The sequence below is a fragment of the Lepidochelys olivacea genome (assembly GCF_965140295.1).
Source record: "Lepidochelys olivacea isolate rLepOli2 genome assembly, chromosome: 21".
NCBI classification, from domain to species: Eukaryota; Metazoa; Chordata; order Testudines; family Cheloniidae; genus Lepidochelys; species Lepidochelys olivacea.
The window spans coordinates 15,706,113-15,727,461 of record NC_140431.1 but is presented as its reverse complement, the minus strand read 5'-3'; the positions used below and the strand labels follow the sequence as shown (position 1 = coordinate 15,727,461).

At 49.9% G+C, this 21,349-nt stretch overlaps 1 protein-coding gene across 3 annotated transcripts in view; it reads right to left on the bottom strand.

Annotated features, from left to right (window-relative positions):
- Positions 1–21,052, bottom strand: part of CSRP1 (cysteine and glycine rich protein 1) — a 39,330-nt gene extending 18,278 nt beyond the window's left edge. The window contains exon 1 of one of the 3 annotated variants that reach the window (XM_084611116.1): positions 20,903–21,052. The gene's annotated coding sequence lies outside the window, so the exon portion shown is untranslated. The remainder of the gene's footprint in view (positions 1–20,902) is intronic. The other 2 variants (XM_084611117.1, XM_084611118.1) reach the window with 2 other exon arrangements.
- Positions 21,053–21,349: the final 297 nt, after the last annotated feature.

The following is a 21,349-nucleotide window of genomic DNA, read 5'->3' as shown; positions in this document are numbered from 1 at the left end:
TTCAACAAACCCTTCAAGTAGCATTTCTTTAATGAATTATAATTTCAATATAATTAATTCTACTTTCACAATCCCTCCTTTTGGTCAAGCTACGCAATGACCAACAATGACTGGGTTCCACATATCGATCGTTCTTTATCTCTCTGTTCATCAGTGATATTTAAAATAATCAAATTAGCACTCTGGTTTGGGGTAGCTGTCTGTGTAGCATGCCTGACACAATTTTGGATAAAACAGGAAAGTAACTGAAAACATACAAAAATTGTTAGGATTCCAAACAGGAGAGTTAGGGCTCCCTGAAACAACCATTTTCCTATGCCAGAGAAATTGAAAAGGTTACTTAGCCACTTCCATAAAGAACTTGGCTCTTCATGGGGAAGATATGCGATTTGTTCTAAGTGGCTAGCACGATCTATTACCTCATTGGTGTTGTCTGGTATATACACACAGCAGTCTTTTCCAATGAGAGCACAAGTCCCTCCTTTTGCCGTCAGCACCATGTCCAATGCCTGACGGTTTTGGAGGGCCATCTGTCGGATTGCCCCTGTTTCTTTGGCCAGGACTCTTAGACTTTCTCCGGTGTCATTTGCCATTATTTCAACTACTGCTTGTAAACTTAGGAGCCTTTTTGCATGGTGTATTACTCCCCCTAATGATATGGTTCTGCGGAAAAGGACCTAGGGGTGACAGTGGACGAGAAGCTGGATATGAGTCACCAGTGTGCCCTTGTTGCCAAGAAGGCCAATGGCATTTTGGGATGTATAAGTAGGGGCATAGCGAGCAGATCGAGGGACGTGATCGTTCCCCTCTGTTCGACATTGGTGAGGCCCATTTCATCTGTCAACTGCACCTGCACTGTGTGGGTGGTAGGGACAGTGCAACAGGTGTTTGATATGCGATATACGGTCCAGGTGTTGAACAAGTTGTCCAGTAAAATGTGTACCCCGATCCCTGGACAGAGTAGCAGGAATTCCCCTGGCAGGCCTAATATGATTTAACAAACATCAGGCAACAGACAGCGAGTCAGCCTTGTGTCAAGGAAAGGCTTCAATCCAACCGGCGCATAAACATACCCTAACCAATATCAATTCATATTGTTGACACTTGGGCATTTGTGCAAGAACGGTGCTTGAGGCAGGCCCCAGAACCCCTGGGCCGCTTTTACAGGTTTACCAATATTATGGCTTTGGCAAATGGTACAGGCTGCACAGTGGCGGGCTGCAAAAGAGCTAAAATGGGGGGCCCACCATCCTGTCTTAGTTACAGCAGAGACCATCCCCTCCTTTCCGACATGCGAAACACCGTGTAGCAGGACGGCCAGAGATGGGTAGAGTGAAAAGGGGGCTACAAAGGCACCAGTAGGCGAGCGCCAAAAGGAATCGGGATGTAGAGAGCAACCTTGGGCAACCCAGGATTCTCTCTCGGTTTCTGGGGCAGAGTCTTGGAGCAGGGCGAGGTCAGTGAGGGACCAAGAGGGTAAGAGGAGAGCGGAGAACAAGGGAATCAGACATTTCGACTAGGCACGCTGCAGCAGCCACAGCACGCAGGCAGGGGGGTAAGCCTTGGGCAACAGGGTCTAAAGTGGCAGAGAAATAAGCCACTGGTCGGTTCTTTTCTCCGTGCATCTGAGTGAGAACTCCAAGTGCACACCCAGGTTGTTCATGGCAGAAAAGGGTAAAAGGCTTAGAATAGTCAGGCAGCCCTAAGGCAGGGGCAGAAGCTGAACCCTGTTTGAGGGGAAAAAAGGCAGAATTGGCCTCAGGGGGCCACGGCATGGGGTCAGGCACAGAGAATCGAGTGAGTTCCTGGAGAGGCTTTGCAAGGGAGGCATATTGGAGAATCCATTGTCTGCAAAATCCAGCCATGCCTAAAAACTTCCGGACCTGGCGTGGGGAGCAGGGTCGGGGAAAGCTAAGGATAGCTTGGACGCGGGTGAAAGTGCACGGGAACCCTGGGAGAGGAGAAAGCCGAGGTATGTGACAGAAGTTTGACAGAGTTGTAGTTTAGAGCGAGAAGCTTTGTCCCTTATTTGCTAGGGCAGTAAGGAGCACTAAAGAGTCAGTTTCAGAGGCAGACAATGAAGGGGAACAGAGGAGTAGATCATCTACATATTGGACTAGTGTGGACCTGGACGGGAAAACAAGGTCAGCAAGGTCTCGGGCTAATGCTTGGGAAAAATATGACGGGCTTTCAGTATACCCCTGGAGCAGTGTGGTCCATGTGTACTGTTGCCCCTTGTAAGAAAAGGCAAACAGGAACTGGGAGTCAGGGTGAACCAGGACAGAAAAGAAAGCAGAGCACAAATCAACAACAGTAAAATGAGTTGCATCTGGTGGGATGGAAGCCAGAATCTTTGAGAGAGGCAAGTTTTGATTCTGTCCATCTATGATTTGCCTCTTCCCACCACTGCATGAAACAATCAACCTCTCCTCTTGCCAATTTAGTTTTAGGTTGGCCGAGTTTGTCTTTTAAGACGTCTACTCGGTCTTTGTCCCAAGATCCTAACAGTGGCCACTGAATTCTGGGATTCTCCCGAGTTAGCCTTTTGCATGCCCATACACATCTCCCCCCTCCAAGGTCAGCCTTTTGAAGCCATCCCCCACCCATGTCATGAGGTTTTCTGTTCATTAAAACACAACAATGCTAGCAACAAGACAAACACCACAGACAAACAACCACAGAACACATATCCATGGTATTCTGAGTTATTCTTCCGCTGGCGCCAGCTTGCTTGTAGAGTCTAAAAATAAAAGAAACAATTTCCACCCCCCTGGTGGGGACAGATTATTGCTTAATAATAATACCACTTTCTTTTCCAAATTCCCTTGCTAATTGCAGGAAAACCAGAAGAATTACCTCCAGGCTGTACTTATTTTGTTCTATAGTCAGGCTAGTGAATTACCCCACTCACTGGTCATTTATGAAATTCATGAGGTGGTGTACCTCAGTTTCCCCTCTTGTGCAACAGACCATGTTTGCAATAGTTTCTCTGCTGTACCAAGCTATAAGTTTATTCTCGGGTAATAGCTGAGACACAGCTTCAGATTTTAGCACTATACACACACACACACACACACAAAATTCTCTTTTGCCTAACATCCCTTGAACTGTGATTACTCTTTTACACAACTGTACCCCGATTACACTTCCATCTTGTACAACTAGACACAACCAGGAGCAGCCAAGTTAAGTTCCAATAGAAACCCCTTACATCCAATAGAATAAAAAGTGGAATTATTTTTTTTCACTCCGTCCATTCGGTTGCTTGTTTCCTTCAACTTCATCCATGAGTGAATTGTTGGGGACGCGCTAAATGTCGAATGCCCCTTTCCCATGTTGAGCCGAAGCTTTCACACTTACTGTGGCTAGAATAAGACATCACCTAGTGAATTCAAAATCTGAAGATTGGGATAAAATGAACTCAGCAGTTTTACACAGAACTAAGTTCTAAGATGCCTGGCACCAGAGGGCGGTGCTATGGGTCTGTCACGGAGTGTGGGGGAGTCCAGGCCCTGCACCCCTCTTCCTGGGATTCACTGAGACTCTCAGCCAGCCAGTGAAACAGGTGGTTTATTGGACAACAGGAACACAGCCCAAAACAGAGGTTGTGGATACAAACCAGGACCCCTCAGTTGAGTCCTTCTGGGGGAGCAGGGAGCTTAGACCCCAGCCCTGGGGTTCCCTGTGTTCCTCCACCCAGCCCCAAACTGAAAACTAAACCCGCCCAGCAGGTTCCCTGCTGCAGCCTCCGTCCACATTCCCGGGCAGAGGTGTTACCTCCCCCTCCTGGCTCAGGTGACAGGCTCTCAGGTCTCCCCTCCCCAGGGCACATTCCCAGGTCAACACTCCCCCCTCCCTGCTGAGTCACATCCTCACATCTCTCCCCCCTTCGAGACTGAACTGAGCGGGGTCACTCTGACCAGTGACCAGGGGAAGTTTGGGGCCCCCTCTCCGGGACAGTGCATCTGCTATCAGGTTGGCACTTCCCTTCACGTGGTCCACTATCAGGTTGGCACTTCCCTTCATGTGGACCAAGTGGACCACGTCCATGTTGTAATCCTGCAGGAGCAGGCTCCACCTCAGGAGTTTGGCGTTGGCTCCTTTCATCTGGTGCAGCCAGGTCAGGGGAGAGTGGTCGGTGTACACGGTGAAGTGTCGCCCAAAGAGATAGGGCTCTAGTTCCTTGAGGGCCCACACCATGGCCAGGCACTCCTTCTCGATGGCCGCGTAGTGTTCCTCCCGGGGTAGCAACTTCTTGCTCAGGTACACGATGGGGTGTCTCTCCCCCTTTTCATCCTCCTGCATTAACACCGCCCCCAGTCCCGTGTCTGAGGCGTCGGTGAACACCACAAAGGGCTTGTCAAAGTCTGGGTTTGCCAGAACTGGTCCATGGACCAGAGCCTCCTTCAGCGCCCGGAAAGCCTCCTGGCACTGCTCGGTCCAGACCACCTTGTCTGGCTTCCCCTTCTTGCATAGCTCAGTGATGGGGGTGGCTATGGCGCTAAAGTGGGGCACAAATCTTCGTTAGTATCCTGCCACCCCAATAAAGGCTTGGACCTGCTTTTTGGTGTGGGGAGCGGGCCAGTCTCTGATCACCTCAGTTTCTCTTTCTTTTGTCTCTTATGTTAAATTGGCTTTGGCTTAGCTGTACAAATAATTTATCTTGAACCTCAGAGAGGGGCTCACATCTGGGTCCATTAGCAAAGTGCTTTGCTAATAAACAGAGTGGTGTGACAAATTATGTGAGTCCTGAATCTGACTTTGACAGAGAGTGTGCATGGGTTGGGGTCTCCTAGCAAGTCTACCACAAGAGATTTCATCAGTGAACACGGTATAAATAGATTCGCCAATAAACAAAACGGCCTCAGTTTACCTCACAGAAATATGGGCTTGTGGGACCGCTAGTGGAGGGAGGTCTTCTGATTGTTCAATCTATGTCCTCCTCCCTCCCCCTCCCCCCACATGCACACTCAATCCACAACTCACACACGAGAGCTTGAACACTGTGAGTGGGGAAAACCCAACTGGCAGAGGCTGCAGCAGGGATCAGAAAGCAGCAAGAACATTATTCTAAGGGTTCAGAGTTTGTAGGAGAACAGGAGAGCCAAGGAGGTGTAGTCAATGAACATAGGGAAGAGCAGACCAGATCAGGGGTCTGGCCAGTCTAGTCCAGTGTCCCATTGGACTGTGGCCAGTACCAGATGCTTCAGAGGAAGGTCCAACCCCCTCCGCTCAGTAGACAGATGTGAGATAATGGGGGGGGGGGGCAGATTAAGGCATCAACCTAACCCCTGCTAATAAATGACCGGATTAAATCATGAGGTTTTTGTAGCCCTTCAGAGTTTGTTCACAAGACTCAAAGAGGGATCAGAGATTTATATGGATTACAAGAATATCCAGAGTTCTAACAGCCAGTGCTAAATTCTTGACCTCAGTGACATCCTGTGGCAACGCGTTCCCCAGTCTAAGTCACACAGTGTGTGCGCAAAAAGGTTTTTGGGGTTTTTTTGTGGGTTTTGAGTTTGCCATCTTTCAGTTTCATTGCACCTCACCATCGTGTAACACATGAAGGAGGACAAGAGACGCTCTCCAATCTACTTTCTTTATTCCACTTGCTCGGCAGATACTTTGATCATGTCCCATTGGCGAGTGGGGAGAGGGGCATTGTTAATGGTAGCAATCAGCTGTCACAGGATTCTGGAGAAGGGAGTCTGTGCAGTTGTGAGCTATTTGAGGAAGGGTTTGATTTGTCAGAATCTAGCGTTTTCTGAAAGCTGTGCCAGGCATCTTAGAACTTAGTTCTGTGTAAAACTGCTGAGTTCATTTTATCCCAATCTTCAGATTTTGAATTCACTAGGTGATGTCTTATTCTAGCCACAGTAAGTGTGAAAGCTTCGGCTCAACATGGGAAAGGGGCATTCGACATTTAGCGCGTCCCCAACAATTCACTCATGGATGAAGTTGAAGGAAACAAGCAACCGAATGGACGGAGTGAAAAAAAATAATTCCACTTCTTCTTGATGAGAGCTAACACGGTTCGATATTAGTGATGAGATTGAGAGAATTCATGCTCAGAAGGCAGAGAATCTGTTTCTTTGAATTCTCCAAGAACAACCATGCCACTGAATGAAACACTACCATTGAAGCAGATCACTGATTCACCTGACAATCCTGCAGGAGAGACATTTTCAATGCCATCATCACTGAAATGTAGCCACAATGACAACTTAAGTCCCTATTCCAGCCCTTTAGCATGAGCGGAGATCAAATCAGTGATCATGCCGTAGAGACAACTGATATGAAAGGTGGACTGGGATGTGATAAGAAGCTGTAACCACTTGTACCAACATCTCCTTCGGTGCAACACAAACAGCAATCTAAATAAGTGATTCAAGCACTTAGCCACAGATTAAATCTCTCTGGAGGAGTGTGACACTCCATACCTCAAAGTAACACCCTGGAACCCCTATATTCACCATTATATGATTACGATGTGTTTTGTACAAAGTTTGCCTTGTGAGGTATCATTTAAGAAGTTGTGGTCTGTTGAACCTTAATACCCTGTTGAATTGTATGTGTTATTATGTGGGTGTTATGAAGTATTGCTATATTTACTACTGAAATACGTTGGGACGTTGGTAGACGCCCACAGCCAACCTTTCAGTCGGGACAAAGGAGCAGCCATCAATAGCCAGACAGGCTTAATGATTCATCAAGACCCATTCCACTATCCCAGAGAAGACATGTATGCCATGGGGCCGGACTGACCCGTGTCACAGCAAGGATCTTTCTAGCAGCTGGAAGAAGGTATTTTAAAAAAAAAAAAAAAAAAAAAAAGAGAGAGAGAGAGACAGTGATATCATCACTTGGCCTCTCCTTCCCCCCAGTCTCAACATCTGGAAGACAAAGACTTTGAACTGGGGAAGATTGGTCCCAGGCTGGAAGGGGGTCCAGTCTGTGTATTTTAAGCTGTACCATCTGGTAGGATGAGAGATTATCTGATTCAGATCTTACTTAGTGGGCTTGAGTTAGAATTTAGATGGCAAATTTATTTCTTAGGCAACCAACTTTGATCTCTATGTTTGCTACTTGTAATCACTTAAAAAAAATATCTCTCTTCCTGTAGTTAATCAATCTGTTTTATATTTTGCCTAAAAACAGTGTTGTTTTGGTTGAAGTGCTTGGGGAAATCTCAGCTCAGTTTACAAAGGCTAGTGTATATCCACTCCACACTGAGGCAGTGGCGAACTAAGTAATGAACTTACACTGGACAGGCTTCTGACCAGTGCAAGACAGTACAGTCCTGGGGTGCAAGGCTGGGGAGCTGGAGGGAATTGACTGAAGCCTTTCTGTTGGTGGTTCATGAGGGGCTGGGAGATCATTCATGTAACTCAGTTGGGTGTGTCCCTGCCTGTGGATGGCTGTGTAAGTGCAGTGCCTGCCAGAGGCTTGTAGCTTGACATCAGCATCACAGTGTGAGGTACAGCCCAGGCTGGTGGGTTTGGGGGGCTCAGGTTGCACCCTGGGGACCCCGTCACAAGGAGTTTGACTTGTGGGACCACTACTAGATGTTTCAACGAAAAGGAAGATCTAAAAGAATCAGCATGGATATTAATAAAACAAACAGGACAAGTGACCCCATAATAGGTATGAGCAAATATGGCAGGCAACCAGCTTGGCTTAACAGTGAAACCCTTGCTGATCCAAAATACAAAAAAGAAGCTTATAAGAAGTGGAAGATTGGACAAATGACCAGGGAGGCGTATAAAAATATTTCTCAGGCATGCAGGAGTGAAATCAGGAAAGCCAAATCACACTGGGAGTTGCAGCTAGCAAGGGATGTTAAGAGTAACAAGAAGGGTTTCTACAGGTATGTTAGCAACAAGAAGGTGGTCATGGAAAGTGTGGGACCCTTACTGAATGAGGGAGGCAACCTAGTGACAGAGGATGTGGAAAAAGCTAATGTACTCAATGCTTTTTTTGCCTCTGTCTTCAGGAAGAAGATCGGCTCCCAGACTACTGCACTGGGCAGCACAGTATGCGGAGGAGGTGACCAGCCCCCTGTGGAGAAAGAAGCGGTTCAGGACTGTCAAATATAAAGGGAAGGCTAACCGCCTTTAAATCCCTCCTGGCCAGAGGAAAAAACCCTTTCACCTGTAAAGGGTTAAAAAGCTAAAGAACCTCGCTGGCACTTGACCAAAATGACCAATGAGGAGACAAGATACTTTCAAAGCTGGAGGGGGGAGAAACAAAGGGTTCTCTCTGTCTGTGTGTTGCTTTTGCCAGGAACAGAAAGGAATGGAGTCTTAGAACTTAATAAGTAATCTAGCTAGATATGTGTTAGATACTGTTTGTTTAAATGGCTGATAAAATAAGCTGTGCTGAATGGAATGGATATTCCTGTTTTTGTGTCTTTTTGTAACTTAAGGTTTTGCCTAGAGGGACTCTCTATGTTTTGAATCGGATTACCCTGTAAGGTATTTACCATCCTGATTTTACAGAGGTGATTCTTTTACTTTTTCTTCTATTAAAATTCTTCTTTTAAGAACCTGATTGCTTTTTCATTGTTCTTAAGATCCAAGGGTTCGGGTCTGTGTTCACCTATGCAAATTGGTGAGGATTTTTATCAAGCTTCCCCAGGAAAGGGGGCTAGGGGAGGATTTTGGGGGGGAAAGATGTTTCCAAGCGGGCTCTTTCCCGGTTATGTATTTGTTAGATGTTTGGCGGTGGCAGCAATAAAGTCCAAGGGCAAAAGGTAAAATAGTTTGTACCTTGGGGAAGTTTTAACCTAAGCTGGTAAAAATAAGCTTAGGGGGTTTTCATGCAGGTCCCCACATCTGTACCCTAGAGTTCAGAGTGGGGAAGGAACATTGACAGGGACTATTTAGAAAAGCTGGACAAGCACAAGTCCATGGGGCCGGATGTGCTGCATCCGAGGGTGCTAAAGGAGTTGGCGGATGTGATTGCAGAGCCATTGGCCATCTTTGAAAACTCATGGCGACCAGGGGAGGTCCTGGACGACTGGAAAAAGGCTAATGAAGTGCCCATCTTTAAAAAAGGGAAGGAGGAGGATCTGGGAAACTACAGGCCAGTCAGCCTCACCTCAGTCCCTGGAAAAATCATGGAGCAGGTCCTCAAGGAATCAGTTTTGAAGCACTTAGAGAAGAGGAAGGTGATCAGGAACAGTCAGCATGGATTCACCAAGGGCAAGTCATGCCTGACTAATCTAATTGCCTTCTATGACGAGATAACTGGCTCTGTGGATGAGGGGAAAGCAGCGGACATGTTATTCCTTGACTTTAGGAAATTTTTTTTACACGGTCTCCCACAGTATTCTTGCCAGCAAGTTAAAGAAGTATGGGCTGGATGAATGGACTATAACAGGGGTCGTCAACCTTTCAGAAGTGGTGTGCCAAGTCTTCATTTATTCACTTTAAATTAAGGTTTCACGTGCCAGTCATACATTTTAACATTTTTTAGAAGGTCTCTTGCTAAAAGTCTATACATTATATCACTAAACTATTGTCATATGTAAAGTAAACAAGGTTTTAAAAATGTTTAAGAAGCTTCATTAAATTAAAATGCTGATCTTATGCTGCCAGCCCGCTCAACCCGCTACCAGCCTGGGGTTCCATTCACCTAGGCTGGCAGCAGGCTGAGCGGGGCCTGAGGCTGGGACCCCAGACTGGCAGTGGGCTGAGGGGCTCAGGCCACTGTCACTCAGCCCACTAATGGTCTGGGGTTCCGTCTGCCGGCCCCGCTCAGCCCATTGCCAGTCTGGGATCCCAGCCCTGACCACAGAGTGAGTACCTACCCTCTCCCTGGTTCTACCCATTCTCTTCCTCTCTCTCTGCACTGAGGGAGTGCACTGAGCCCAGGGCTGGGGGTGAAGGAGCAGGCTGCGGGTTGGGGTGTAGGGTCTGGCCAGAAGCTAGAATGAGGGAGGGGGCGCAGGGTTGGGGCAGGAGGTTTGGGTGTGGAGTGCTTACTTGGGCAGCTCACATTTGGTGCTCATGGTGGGGGTGGGAATGTTGGGGGTGCAAGAGTCAGGGCTGGGGGTGTGTGAGGAGGGTGCAGGAGTCAAGGCTTGGGTCATGGTGGAGGCAGGGGTCAGGGCAGAGGGTGTGTGAGGAGTGCAGAGATCAGGGCAGAGGGCTGGGTGTGTGGGCTGGGGTCGTGGGGGTGCTCCCAGCCCCCTGTCCAGAGCGGCTCACAGCAGGGGGCTGGAGGGGATATGCCCTGATTCCACCCCCCCTTCCCCAAGGCCCTGTCCCTACCTCTTCTCCACCTCCTCCCAAGACCAGGGAGAGCGCTCTGGCTCTGCTTCTCCCCCTCCCTTGCAAGGGCCATCAGCTGATGGGTGGCAGGGAGAGGAGGAGGAGGGGCAGGAACCTGGCACACTGGGGGAAGGGGTGAGGGAGGGGGAGCTTGCCTGCCCTGCAGCAGCAGCCAGCAGGACCAAGCTTCTTCACCCTGCCCCCGCGTGGGGGGGGGGGGGGCAGGCAGAGAAGAGCAGGCCGGGGCAGGCAGGATTTTTAATGGCTCGCTGCTGCCTGCCGGGGTCCCAGCCTGGCGCTGAGCAGGGCCGGCGGCTGGGACCTGGCAGGCAGCAGTGAGCCATTAAAAAAAAAAAAAAAAAATCGGCTGGCATGCCGTCTTTGGTGCGCGTGCCATCGGTTGCTGACCCCTGGACTATAAGGTGGATAGAAAGCTGGCTAGATTGTTTGGCTCAACGGGTAACGATCAATGGCTCCATGTCATTAATGATCTGGAGGATGGTGTGGATTGCACCCTCAGCAAGTTTGCAGATGACATTAAACTGGGAGGAGAGGTAGATACGCTGGAGGGTAGGGATAGGATATAGAGGGTCCTAGACAAATTGGAGGATTGGGCCAAAAGAAATCTGATGAGATTCAACAAGGACAAGTGCAGACTCCTGCACTTAGGACGGAAGAATCCCATGCACCGCGACAGACTAGGGACCGAATGGCTAGGCAGCAGTTCTGCAGAAAAGGACCTAGGGGTTACAGGGGACGAGAAGCTGGATATGAGTCAACAGTGTGCCCTTGTTGCCAAGAAGGCCAATGGCATTTTGGGCTGTATAAGTAGGGGCATTGCCAGAGAGCCGTGATCGTTCCCCTCTATTTGACATTGGTGAGGCCTCATCTGGAGTACAGTGTCCAGTTTTGGGCCCCACACTACAAGAAGGATATGGAAAAATTTGGAAAGCGTCCAGTGGAGGGAAACAAAAATGATCAGCAAAAAGAACAAGAGTACTTGTGGCACCTTAGAGACTAAGATTTATTTGAGCATAAGCTTTGGGAGCTACAGCTCACTCGTGAAAGCTTTTGCTCAAAATAAATTTGTTAGTCTCTAAGGTGCCCCAAGTCCTCCCGTTCTTTTTGCGGATACAGACTAACAGCTGCTACTCTGAAAAATAATTAGGGGGCTGCAGCACATGACTTATGAGGAGAGGCTGAGGGAACTGGGATTGTTTAGTCTGCAGAAGAGAACAGTGAGGGGGGATTTGATAGTAGCCTTCAACTACCTGAAAGGGGGTTCCAAAGAGGATGGATCTAAACTGTTCTCAGTGGTACCGGATGACAGAACAAGGAGCAATGGGGGAGGTCTAGGTTGGCTATTAGGAAAAACTGTTTCACTAGGAGGGCGGTGAAGCACTGGAATGGGTTCCCTAGGGAGGTGGTGGAATCTCCTTCCTTAGAGGTTTTTAAGGTCAGGCTTGACAAAGCCCTGGCTGGGATGATTTAGTTGGGGATTGGTCCTGCTTTGATCAGAGGGTTGGACTGAAGTCCCTTCCAACCCTGATATTCTAGGATTCCCACAAGGGGGAAATGCATTCCTTCTGAGCACTATTTATACTGCATCGGAAAAGAAAACTGGGGAATATTCTGCTCAGGCCTTTGCAGTTGTTCGGACAGTGAAAATAGAACTTTGGAGGGGAACTTCAGGTGCATGCACCCCAGACTTTGACACATGGATGTGCAGTGCAGCATCTGAACCTAGGTGAGCAATTGATACCAGCAATCCTACAACCCATGGTGGCTGTTAAAAGCTGCCAGCCAGCAGCCTCATGGTTAGTTAACTGAAAGAGGAGAACGGATGTGCCTGTTTCCCACTGGGTGGAGTTCTCAGGAGGCTCTGGTCCTCCACTGATGGCAGTTAGCGTAGCTCCATTAGTTTTAATTAATTTAATTTTAATTTAATCCCACTAGCTGAGGGTCTGTCTGTGTCCACGTTTGCATCCAGCTACTCCTGCAAGTCTGATGAAATCTGCACAGGGCACCAGGGGTCTGATCAAAGTGCAGCATGAATTTTACACAAGAAGGGACTCTACAGAGAGGAACTAACCTTTCAATGGTTTTAGTTGGAATTGGCAGATTTCAGGCTGCTGACATTGTCACAGGCTCAGTGGATGAAGTCTGGCTTCCAAGTTAACAGAAGTGTGTAACCACACAAGGCCAACACTGAAAGCAATTCAGAGTCACCATGGAAGCTTTCCAATATTTAACCAGAGGCAAAAGGTCAGAGACTGAGCCTAGTACAGGAAGATGCTGAAATGTGAAGAGCGCTCACTTAATGAGCAGTTATTCAATGTTTTAATTTTCTCCTTATTGTTAGTGTGTGGCCTATGCTTTATGTATTGCACACTAGCAAAACGCTGCTCTGAAGGCAGAATTATTAATTTCTGCATGGCCTTTCCTCCTGTGGAACTCATCACAATAGTATCGGAGTGACTCACAAACTTAGTTATTTTCATAGCACCCCTGTGAGATGAGGGAGCATTATCCTCGCTTTACAGATGGAAAACGGAGGCACAGACAAATTAAGGTCAAAAGTATCCACTAAATCTGGATGCCCAATCAAAGATGCCTAGGACCTGATTTTCCAGGGTGCTTAGCATCACACAGCACTGATATGTTCAAAACTCAGCTCCCAGTGATTCGACCGCAGCTGTGACTGCTCAGCACTTCTGCAGACCAGACCCCAGGATATCAAGCCAGGCACCCAGAAAATGAGGGATCCACTTGTTAGTGATCACCTGTGAAAAGCTGGGTTTAAGTGACTAGTGTACGGCCAACAGACCCCCGACGTTGGTGGGTAAGATCGAACCTGGGACCTCTGGAGCTAAATGCATGAGCCTCTACTGCATGAGCTAAAAGCCACAGGGCTCTTAGCTAAGGCTGTAGCAGCCTCATTAATCTCTCAGTGGTCTTGGTGCCACTGGACGGTGACAGGAGATGTGCGGGTTAGACTAGCATCACACAGGAACTTTGTGGCAGAGACAATAAATCCCCCCCAACGGAGGACGTTCTACTGTGTATAGAGCAGGCCTGAGTGGAATGAGCATATTGATCTGAAGATACTCCGTGAAAAGCCTGCTGTTCTGGGTGCAAAATACAATAAGTACCCCCATCTACTAATAAGTTGGGCCTCCTACCACTCCAGTGCCCACACCTACTAATAAATTGGGCCTCCTACCACTCCAGTGCCCACACCTGGGGCTCGTCTAAATACAGTTTCATTGAAATTGGCTTAAAACCCAATTTTAAACTGTTCATGCAGGAGATTTGTACCAATCTGATTTGTTTAAAACTGGCTGGGCCTGTGAATTTACGGCTGCAAGGTAAGCTGATCTAAGGGAAGCGTTTTGGGCCACCCCGCCCTTCCCAGCAGCAGAAGAGTTTGGGTGTGGGAGGGCATGGGACAAACTCTTCTGCTGCTGCTGGGAAGGGCGGGGTGGCCCAAGACGCTTCGCTTAGATCAGCTTACCTTGCGGCCGTAAATTAAGCTGATCTAAGCGAAGCGTCTTGGGCCACCCCGCCCTTCCCCGCAGCAGCAGAAGAGTTTGGGTGTGGGAGGGCACGGGAAAGGGTGAGGCAGGCTCTGGGCAGCACTTATCATGAAGAATCCAGTTTTCCAGGGCAGCATTCTACTGCCTTAACCATCAAACCCTCCTTTCTCCTGCTGCAGTTCCCTGCCTCGTTCACACTATGCCTTTCAACTGCTGCAACAAACAAGTTGGGGTCCTACAGGCAACCGCCTCCTTCACTACACAAACCTGATTCACCCGCAGGAGGGCTCCAGATCCTGCATGAACAGTTTAAAATTGGGTTTTAAGCCAATTTCAATGAAACTGTATTTAGATGAGCCCCAGGTGTGGGCACTGGAGTGGTAGGAGGCCCAACTTGTTAGTAGACGGGGGTCTTGCTTATTGTATTTTGCACCCAGGACAGCAGGCTTGTCACGGAGTATCTTCAGATCAATATGCTCATTCCATTCAGGCCTGCTCTATACACAGTAGAACGTCATCCGTTAGGGGGGTGGGGGGGGGTATTGTTTTTAAACCAAAACAATTAAAATGGTTCAACACCTCGTGTGGCTACAGTCATGCTGGTATAAATGTGTGTCTACAAGTATAGCTTGTTTCCCCTCTCACATGGGAGTAAGCCATACCCGTATAAGGCACTTTTACACTGGTTTAACTGCATTCACCCGACGGGGTTGTACTGCTTCACTTATCCCAGTATAGTTGAACCAATCTGAAAACACCAGTTTTACAAGCTCTCCCTGGAGTTTCACTTGTAAAAGTTTCATGGGTTTTTCCCACCTTTCAGACACAAACCATGGCAGGTCTGATCAGGCAGGGGAATCCCACCACTGGGGTGATGAGTATGAAAATCTGAGCATTACTTCTCTGAAGAGAAACATGTCATCCTGACCTGTTACCCCACCACACTCACTGCCCTTCTCCCTCAGGGGACCAACAGCTGCTTGACCTTGCTCAGTGCCTCTGGGTGATTTTGAAACAAGTCTACAGTGGCCAGGATCAGGGTGGGTGACACAGGGACGGATTTTCACCAGAGTTCAGTGTGCTGGGTGCTGACTATTTTGGACCCCCTGGCCCCAATCAGGGGCTCTGAGCACTTGGAAATCTGGCTCTTTAACAAGTCTGGCCCCACATGGCTTGGGCCAGATCCTTAGAATGTGCAGGAAGTCTGTGTAGCTCCATCCCATTTCCCCTTCCTCAGGCTAGGCACAGCTGCAGACAAGAATCCGGCCTCATTAGGACCTCTGAAGAGCACCACGGTGTCACTGCAGAAAGTAGCTCCCGGTGCGCCTCTCCGCCATTCCAGTGTAAGAACGTTCACGGATGGTCTGTCCATCCTCTACACTCCATAATGGGCGAGCATGATTTATACAGCAATTGCCTTGGATTTAGAGATGAGGGGACAGCTATACAATGCAATGTGGGGGGAAAAGGTTAGATACCAATTAATTCTGGCTATACTAAAAGGTTATTTAGCAGAGGAGGTGGGCAGATTTAATGCACCTGGATTGCAGTAGAGCATTTAACAGTGTGGCATGAAATCCCACCTGTAAAGTTAATTCACACTTATTTATCCAGGAGAACTCTCACGTGGCCTGGAAACTAGTGTCAGAGTCTGGAACTGAGGGGGAGGAATCTAGAGAGGGACCACAGGGACTGGGGTCTGATTTAAAGTCGCCCTGATTACTGGAAGTAATCAGGTTTCAGAGTAACAGCCGTGTTAGTCTGTATTTGCAAAAAGAAAAGGAGTACTTGTGGCACCTTAGAGACTAACCAATTTATTTGAGCATGAGCTTTCGTGAGCTACAGCTCACTTCATCGGATGCATACCGTGGAAACTGCAGCAGACATTATATACACACAGAGACCATGAAACAATACCTCCTCCCACCCCACTGTCCTGCTGGTAATAGCTTATCTAAAGTGATCATTAATATGGGCCATTTCCAGCACAAATCCAGGTTTTCTCACCCTCCGCCCACACACACACAAACTCACTCTCCTGCTGGTAATAGCCCATCCAAAGTGACCACTCTCCCTACAATGTGCATGATAATCAAGGTGGTCAGTTTGGATGAGCTATTACCAGCAGGAGAGTGAGTTTGTGTGTGTATGGGGGTGGGGGGGTGAGAAAACCTGGATTTGTGCTGGAAGTGGCCCAACTTATACACGCACATCAGACCAGTGCGAGAGAAAAGAGAATCAGGTCTCAAGCCTCGCAGCATGATGACCAGTGCAATCTGGGACCAGATCAGTCTAGCTGAGGAGAGCAGCACTCACTGTGCAAGGCCTTTCCGTGGGTTTTGACTTGGAGCATGGAGTCAGTACAGGATGAGTTAGGGTCCATGAAAGAGAGAGACTAGCAGCAGCCCATGGCTAGCACAGGATCCGCACACAGAGCTTGCCAGTGCACACCTGGCCTTCCAAGCAGACAGCTTCCCCAAACCCAGACAGACTCAGTCATGCCATATTCAGGAGTGGCTTTGAGAGAGGCAGAAAATTTCCACTAGAGAGCGGGCCGAGCCCTCTGCTGCTACCGGGGGGGACAAGCCATGTCCCTGAGCCTGCTCCACAACAGAAGAGAAAGAGCTGGCCATGTAAACACCAGACCACTGTGCACTAGCCAGGTTACCATACATGGCCGTTCATTAGCGCTAAAGGGCAGTGAAATTCCTGAGGAATGAGCTACTGCGGCCACAGGACCGCATGGATCCCCAGGCATTCCACAAGAGGGCTGGCTGCAAGTTTTCCACCCAGTCTGGAAAAAACTGGGGTTTTCTACTAATTGAACAGTTTGATGGGAAGTGTGTGCTCTCCATGGAAAATCCAGGCTGCGGAATGGGGGGCAGATTCAAAAAGAAAGCTATTTGCTTTTTCAGCAAAAAGCAAGGTTTTCCTGCAGGGAATTTCCCCTGCTCCCTCATTTTCTGACCAGCCCTATTTAATGCAAGTCATTTAGCACATACCAGGTACCTTTTGAGAACAGGTTTCAGAGTAGCAGCCGTGTCAGTCTGTATTCGCAAAAAGAAAAAGGAGGACTTGTGGCACCTTAGAGACTAACCAATTTATTTGAGCATGAGCTTTCGTGAGCTACAGCTCACTTCATCGGATGCATACTGTGGAAACTGCAGAAGACATTATATACACAGAGACCATGAAACAATACCTCCTCCCACCCCACTCTCCTGCTGGTAATAGCCCATCCAAAGTGACCACTCTCTTTAAAATGTGTATGATAATCAAGGTGGGCCATAACCTGGATTTGTGCTGGAAATGGCCCACCTTGATTATCATACACATTTTAAAGAGAGTGGTCACTTTGGATGGGCTATTACCAGCAGGAGAGTGGGGTGGGAGGAGGTATTGTTTCATGGTCTCGGTGTATATAATGTCTTCTGCAGTTTCCACAGTATGCATCCGATGAAGTGAGCTGTAGCTCACGAAAGCTCATGCTCAAATAAATTGGTTAGTCTCTAAGGTGCCACAAGTCCTCCTTTTCTCTTTTGAGAACAGAGTCAGATCCTAGGCTCTATGGGCTGCTTTGCCCTCCCCAGGAGACAGAATCCTGAAGCAGACCTCACCAGTTCTAAGGCAGTATTCGGTACAGATGCTGTAAGATGCACTGGGGTTCTGGCTGGGAAAGGCACAAAACACCACTGAATAACCCCCACCCTCCCAAGTAGAGAGACAAGCCACACATCCAGTTCATACCAAGCCTCTGTAACAGCCTGCCCAGAGGGCAGAGGGAGGAGTATCTTGGCACTACCTTTGCCAAGCTCTGAGCAGCTGCAGGCTATTCATTGGGAATAAGGTGCAGCCACAAGGAATGGGAGAGAGGAGCCAAGACAACCCCTCCCCAAAGCTCTGCATGGGGGGGAAGAGGTGTCCCTGTGTCAATTAGCAACCTCAATACCTTCCCTCTCCCTGGTATCCCAGTGCTTGGTTTCTCACCAAGGTGTTGGCTCACTGGCCCTTGACCCTCATGTTTTGAGCTGACCTCCAGCAAATAGGTTTACACCAGCTAGTAAGTGTCTGGTGTACCTTGCCCAGCAGGGCCATCCCTAGGGGGGTGAGGGGCCTGGGGTGGAAGGGACGGATTCATCTCTTCCAGGACCAACCGCACCGGCCAATTGCATCGACCTGCGGGGCCCCCCAAAGTGTGGGGCCTGGAGCGGTTGCTCTGATTCGCCCTACCCAAGGGATGGCTCTGTTGCCCAGCTCTGGTTAACTCCCCCTCCTACAATCTCTGCTCTTAATTTGTGCAAACAACACCTATCTGGATTTCTTGCTTTAACAGAGGGCTGAAGATCATTTATTTGGGCCACATCCTCAGCTGGTATAAATCGGTGCAACTCTAGTTGTTTCAGGGAAGCAAGCAGTACACTGATTTACACCAACTGAGGAGGCAGTCCTTGAAGTTTACAGGAATGCAACCTTTATCCAGACCAAAAAGGGAAGTTAGAGCAGGGCAATTAGGAGACAGGACTCCTGAGTTCCACGCCCAACCCTGCTACTGATCTTAGGCAAGTCCCCTCTGCTCAGAGCTTCAGTTCCCCTTCCCCACAACCATCTGCAAAACGGAAATACAAATTCTTACCTACTTCAGAGTGGGTTATAACTAGAGATAGCAAAATGCTTTGAGAGCCCCAAATGAAGGGCACTAGTGAAGTTCTCTTTGCTGCTTCAGGGATACTCACAATTTTGAGCTCTAGGAGCTATAGGTCGGGTTTCCCCATTAGATATAATCACACAGACAGCCTCCCTTCCGAGATACAGAGCACACATAATTTCCTGCCACAAGGGAGGCGGAAATGCCACTGAGCAGGATGATGTCAGCCTGCTTTTCTTGTTCAAATGTTCATAAATTCCTAGGTTCCTAGGCCAGAAGGGACCATTGTGATTATCTCCTCTGACCTCCTGCGTAACACAGCCCGGAGAATGGCCCCACAATAATTCTTAGAGCAGATCTTTTAGAAAAACAAACATCCAGCCTTGATTAAAAAATGGTCAGTGATAGAGAATCTATCACGACCCTGGGTAACATGTTCCAAGAGTTAACGACTCTCACCGTTAAAAACTTACACCTTGTGTCCAGTCTTATTTTCCCCTCAGCCTCACACATTTCCCCCCAAATATGTCAAAAAACATGGCTGTAGGATTCCCCACAATCGCAGAGATCAGAACTTGGGCCCACGCCTTTATCCACCAGGATGGGTGCTACTCATGCTCAAAAAAGCAAAGGGTCTAAGCACTAGCAAGAGGTGGTGTGAAGACCAAGCTCATTTCCAGACTTTGGTCCCAGGCGAAACGAGTTGGGGAGGTCTCAGTAAACAGTCACTGTGGACTCTGCGTCAAAACCCCATCGCATGATTTGGCCCAGGTCTGGAAGAACAGGTGATCTGGGGGAAGCGAGTGGGGCGTCAGCATTGTGGGGCACAGACAGGGCTGCAGGAAGACGTAGGACTACTGCCATTGCAGGTCAGGCTTGAGGGCCACTGGCAGAGCTAACAGGGGTGCAAGACTGAAATAGGGGGAGCTGCTAAAACGCAGGACTGAGGAGCACTCACAGAGCTATTCGCGTGCAGATGAAGCCTGCCCCAGACCAGACCCCACCACGCGCAGCTCCAGCCAGCAGCATGAACCCTTCATTCCTACGTTCACCCAGAAGCATAGCATGATGATTACTCCATCCTCACCCACGGGTCTCCCAGCGTCACAGCATGCCGCTTTGTTCAGAGGGTTCCTGCCATGCCCCGCATGCAACGGAGGCAGCCTGGAAGCTCAGAGAGGTAGATCACAATAGTCAAACCGAAACACAGCCCAGGACGTTGCCTGGCACTTGCTGTGGCATGGGCAAGCCCCTCTCCTGCTACGGAAATCCGTGCACAAGACTAACATGCTGCCCCGGCAGGTGTGGGGGAGTCTTTGGACACACCGGCTGGTGATGGGATTCCATTGTAACAAGCTGATGTTACTGCTGAAACAGGGCCGAGACGCAGGCAGCTTTACACTACAGGACTGAAGAACTCCTCTGAACAGCGGCAAGATCCTACCTGCCTGCCAGAGCCAGGAACAGGGAGATGTGGGGAGGACACTGGGGATGTACAACTTCACAGCCCTGAAATACAATGGACTAGCAGAGCTTGTGGGGAGCTCTGTCTGTGTAGCCATGACAGGGATGATATTTGGTAGCACAGGTTACAATCCAAAGGGACCCTCAAAAACCTGGACCTGAAACAAAGCCCCTGGACCAGTCAGCCTTGGGATTTGCAACCCGAACCCAGAGGAGAGACTCAGCTGGTCCCGAGTTCTGAACCTCTCTTCCGAACAACCCAGCTTTGGGGCGTGGGAGAGGTTTACAACCCCAGCCTGCGTTGGGCAGCTCATCCCGGTGCTGGTCCGGCAGCAGCAGAGCCATGCACTTGGATGACTCCCCTAAAGATTTTGGGGAGGGGGGGGGCAGAAGGGAGCAACCCGGAAACCCTGCTCTGAATTCAGCACCTCCAAGCCAGCTCGATTTGCAGTCACTCCGAATTCAGTGCGCACGTAACCGAGACAGGGATGCGGCTGGCTCTGTAGCTGGGAGCAGTGCAAAGTTGCCCTGCTCTGGAGAACAGCCCCGTTTGATGACTGGGGTCCAAGAGAGCTAAACCAGACCCGGTGCCCCTTAGCACTTCCCTGGGCACCAGCCTCCCAGGGCAGCACAAAATCCGCGTAATAACAGAACCAGGGCTCCCCCCGCCACCATCTATCCCTCTCCCCCAACTGCCCAGAGCAAAAGGACACTGGCCAGCTCCTTTCTGACTCAAGCCCTTGGCTTTCACACTAATGGTCCGGAGCGCGGCTCCTTTGATGCAGGCTCCGGCGCTGGGTGGGGCTGGGTGGAAAGCCCCGGAGCAGGGCTGGGCCGGGCCTGGCCGGACAGGGAGCTGCTGCCCGATGCAGGGCGTGGGGCTGGGGGCTCTGCAAGCGAGGGAGCCCACGGGGGATCCGGCCGGCATGGGGCAGCGTCCAGGCCCCCGGCCGTGGGAGCAGCTGCCCCAAGGCACGTACCTTGGGCTGGGCTGGGCTGGGCTGGGCTGGGCTCGGCTCGGCTCGGCTCGGCGCTGCGCTACCCGGCTGGGCTCCGCTGGGGGCTGGTTTTTGTTCTCCTCGGGAGGAGGCGTGTCCCGGGGCTCCCCCCCCCCGCTGCAGGCCCGGGAGGCCGGGCTCTTTGCACTCCGCCCCGAAGGGCTGATGGCCCCGTCACGGCTCCGGAGGAGGGAGGCAGCGCTGCCCACCCAAGCTCCCAGCGAGGGGCCGGCGCCCGGCACAGGCTGGGAAAGGCGCCCGCGAAGGGGTGCGGGGAAAGGGGCGAGCAGCCTGGCCAGGGCACACTGGTGCCCGGCTCCCCTGCACCCCGGAGCGCCCAGCGTCCACAGCGGCAGGGCAGGGGCTCTGCAAAATGTGGTCAGTAATGCCCCACAAACCTGACCCACAGCTTCCCCCCCCCCGCCGCCC